Genomic DNA, 4,736 nt, shown 5'->3' with positions numbered 1-4,736 from the left:
GGAGGATGAACTGCAGATAGGAGGACTAGTGGCCAATTGGCTAAATTCTAGGGCGAAATCACATTATGGAGAAAATCCATGTGCGAGGAAGTAAGGGCAAATCTCCTTCCTGTGCCCCACATTTCCAAATGCTTCTGTAGCAAGCACAAATGTCACATAAAGTTTCTTCCTTATTCTCTAGAACTGATTCATTTCCCCCCTCTTTCACACTCAAATCTCAAATCTCCATTCTGTAGGGAGAGTATGCTCATCACAGTCAGAAGTTTCAGAATTAACCACTGTCGATCTCTGATCTTTTTAAATTGTAGGGCTACCCTGAATTCCCTCCCCAAACCCAGATCATGAAAGTAATTTAAGTCTTTGGGGGCGCTAAAGGTCAAAATGAATTTGTCAGCGTACCCTTAGATTTACTTTTGGAAATACAAGAAAATGTAAAAAGTGCTAGAAGACGACACATCATCATTGGACAAACTAAATCCAAGGAGCATCAGGCACTTGAAGCATGCAACTTGCTGTTCCCAGTTCCCAAAATGTCATGCCTTCTTGATTTTTTTCTTCTTTAAACAGGCACTCTTGTGTATAAACCAGGGAGAGGCTATTTTTAATCTACAGGAGACCCAACTGTGTTGCAAAAGGTAGCCAAGAATAATTACTTCCTGTTTGAACCTGCTGTCCTGCTAGATAGTCTGCCAAGATGCAAAAAAAAAAAAAAAAAAGTCCACGATCTTGCCAAAGGGAGTACTCTTGACAGTTTGCCAGAGGAAGAGCAATAAACAGCAAGGGCAACTTCATAGATGAGACAACTAACATGGATGCTAAAGGATATGAACTTGCTATGTCCGCTGAAAAGGAAACCAACTGAGATTTCAGTGTGGAACGGTCAGCACACATGCACTAATGTCAAAATCTTGAGATAGATATATGGCACTGAGGAGTGAATGACGAATACAGCCAAAGAGTTGTGCCGACGTTTGGCAAGTGATAATACCAGAGCAACCATTGTGGTCCTGCTAATAATAATTTCTTTGGGACTTATCCATATTACTTGATTTTTTTTTCAACTAGGTTCATAGACCAATAGATTTGATTAAGAGCCTCCATGCTGCCAGTTCTATTGAGTTGTTCTCATTGCCAGCACAGTTTTTGATCTTTAACCAGCAACCTCCAGGTACCAGCTGGAGATCTCCTGCTACTACACTGGATCTCCAGCTGATAGAGATCAGTTCACCTGGAGAAAATGGCTGCTTTGGTAATTGGACTCTATGGCACTGAAGTCCCTCCCCTCCCCAAACCCCGCCCTCTTCAGGCTCCACCCCCCCAAATCTCCCGCCGGTAGCAAAGAGGGTTCTGGCAACCCTACTCATTGATTGAGTTGCTCATGGTTTATTTATATGATTGGCTGCCGAGAGGTATGCAGCCGTGGGGATGAAGGACAGTAGGACTCCCACTGGGCTGAGTGAAGATGTGCATGTGTGAGACACTGCTGATTGCACTGTACATTACTATTTCAATACGTGAAAAGTAATGAACGGGCTCTATCAGCTTGCCAAGAGCCCAACCGATTGAAGAAAAATCAGCTCCCTGTTTGCAAGCAGTGAAGAGACCGTGAGCCAACTGGTGGAGTTCAGGCATCTTTACTTCAGATCTGATGATCTTCCTTTCCCTCCTTAATTTTTCTGGCACTACACTGTCCTGAATTTCAACTGGCGCATATTCCTTATGTGTAAGGAATCTAACTTCAGTTTGCCAGGGTCCATAAGGACTGTAGAATTCTAACCACCTCTCCCTCACTGAATATTTGGTTTAGGGAAAGGGAGGAAGAACAGATGCTGTTCTGGAATTTGAATGATACACAGAAAATGTACCAGAAGGATCATTCTCCTTTTAAAATTGTTCACGAAGGATATATTTTGGCAGCAGGGATTTGATTTGAAATTTAATATTTTGGGAGGAGAAAATTAACAAATTCTATATAAGTTGTTTAAAAGTAGGATAAATTAGATTATTTACATTGTTGTTTATGATTCAGGTAGAAGAATACTAGAAAGAATCGATAAATCAAAGCTATTGATGGAAAGGCAGCTCGTAATCATGCTATTGTACTTGAACAAACTTGAAGGTCATCTATTTCAGCCTGTTGCCTTAATTTAAATCAGGTCCCTCTACACAGGACGCTAAAATATCCTGCGGATAAAATTAGATTGTGAGATCAATGAGTATATTGGGGGTTCTTTAATTGCATGTATATGGTAAGTAATCCTGGAATCAGGCTCAGAGAAGTTGACAAAAATGGGGGCGAGGTTGTCAGGGCTGCTCTCACTTCTGATAGAACGGGCTTAAGTGCCACTGAGATTCTGTAGATTCGGATGTACATCTGATTAAGGGTCAATTGTTGAGGTTGAAAGTGTGGAAATTCTATTTGGCCTAAGCAGCAGCAGGTCAACACTTATTCTGCAGGCAGTAATGGCTTTGCTGTACTTAATTTATTTGATCTGTTAACCGCCTTTTAGGGTAAGATAGGGGATATATCCAAACAAAATGTGAGGAAAGCGGAAGCTTTCATCAAAATCCTGTGTAATGCTGAGTGGCGTGTGAAAGAGTTCGAGGAATGAGGTCACTTAGGGTTGCCAGCTCCAGGTTGGGAAATACTTGGATATTTAGGGGCGGAGCCTGGGGAGGGCGGGGTTTGGGGAGGGGAGGGACCCCAATGCCATAGAGTTCAATAGCCAAAGGGGTCATTTTCTCCAGGTGAACTGATCTCTATTGGCTGGAGATCAGTTGTAATACGAGGAGAACTCCAGCTAGTACCTGGAGGCTGGCAACCCTAAGGTCACTGCATCTTTGACTTAGCCCATTGCTCATGGCAACAAACTTGATATGTTATGGAGACTGATATATAGAGTTGCCAGCTCCGGGTTGGGAAATACCTGAAGAACTTTGGGGCAGAGCCTGAGGAGGGCGGGGTTTGGGGAGGGGAAGGACTTCAATGCCATAGAGTCCAATTGCCAAAGTGGCCATTTTCTCCATGTGAACTGATCTCTATCGCCTGGCAATCAGTTGTAATAGCGGGAGATCTCAAACTACTACCTGGAGGTTGGCAACCCTAGTGATATATGCTAGTTAAGAATCGGGTATTTGCTACTGATTATATAGATTTCTAATTACAGGTGACAGTTTTATAAGAGGGAACCTTTGAGTTTCATGATGCATACCTATTCTCTTCAGGATCAGAGGAGCATGCCTATTATATTACGTGCTGTGGAACACAGGCAGGATGGTGCTGCTGCAGTCGTCTTGTTTGTGGGCTTCCTAGAGGCACCTGGTTGGCCACTGTGGGAACAGACTGCTGGACCTGATGGGCCTTGGTCTGATCCAGCACAGCATTTCGTATGTTCTTATGTTCCAATGTATCTGTCCAGATCAACAAATATAACTCTGGCTGTGCACTCCACACTAGCCATGTGGGCAGGGCGTAATAGAAAGGACACATTTAAAATAAGACTGACTAGTTTATTATATCTTCAGCTCCCTTCTGAGGTGCCTCATTGTTTATACCAACACATTGAATGCAAAACGTTTCCAGGAGGAACCAAGTTGATGTTTTGCTAAATGTGCCTTGATGCCTGTACAGAGGAGCTGTTGGGTATCCTCATCCACAGACTTAAATACATTTTCCTGTTGTCTTGTGGTACACCAGGGACACTATAAATGCACAGCACATGACATGCAGAAACTAGCATATTTCTCAGTACGAGGGGGGGGGGAAATCACAGAAAAGTCTGATTGCTTGAAACAGGATACATTGGGAAGTTTTACTGCATGCCAAATAATTCATGTTTATCCTTCCATGTGCCTAAAAATACAAACTGAACATCAGCACTAAATTACACTAATTGCCAAGTATGTTCAGACTTCATTGTGCCATCCCCCCGCCCCTCAAAAATTAGGCTAAAACAAAGAAATGGAAGGCTGGGCAATTTGAGCTGACGAAAATTATCGGTTGCGAAGACAGGAATAAATTGCCACTCTGAAAGCCTGATCCAAGAAATGGGGCCTCACAAATACAGCCTGGGTTGGATCGTGTTTGAAACTGCCAATAATCCATTCAGGTGGAGGAAAGGAAGGGGGTCAGAGGGCTTGATTCATCCTTCTTGCTCCATCTCCCTCACTCTCGAGTTGATGCTAGGATCAAATTTCCAGACTCGGGAAAGAGACACATCATTTTCCTTTTGCATAGGTGTTTCCTTCTATTGGATCAAGGTGTTTGGGGGCTTCCTGGAGGCACCTGGTTGGCCACTGTGTGAGCAGACTGCTGGACTTGATGGGCCTTGGTCTGATCCAGCAGGGCTTTTCTTATGTTCTTATTATGTTCTTAAGACACAATCCTATGCACGCTTTTTTGGGAGTAAGTCCCATCAAACTCAGAGGGACTTCCTATTCCTGAGAAAGCATGCCCAGTACTGAACTTCAGGCCTGTTAGCTGTCCATAGCCAATATTCTGGGTGTTGGTAAGTCTCTGTGCTGTAAAAGAGAATATCCAACTAGAAAAAATGACACTAGACAAACATAGGAGATGACAGAATTCCTGTGTAGAGCATCCTTTAATAAATGAAAATATAATCTTTAAAAATAAAAACCTCAGAAAAATGAAACAGAGCAAGCCTCCCCTGGACACATTTTCATTCATTAATCATTTCTCAACCCTCTCCCCAACTTCTTTGGAGGTCAGCTCTGGT

The sequence above is a fragment of the Euleptes europaea genome, chromosome 1, assembly GCF_029931775.1.
Source record: "Euleptes europaea isolate rEulEur1 chromosome 1, rEulEur1.hap1, whole genome shotgun sequence".
NCBI lineage: Eukaryota > Metazoa > Chordata > Lepidosauria > Squamata > Sphaerodactylidae > Euleptes > Euleptes europaea.
The sequence above is the reverse complement of the archived record's forward strand: the minus strand, read 5'-3'. Positions refer to the sequence as shown.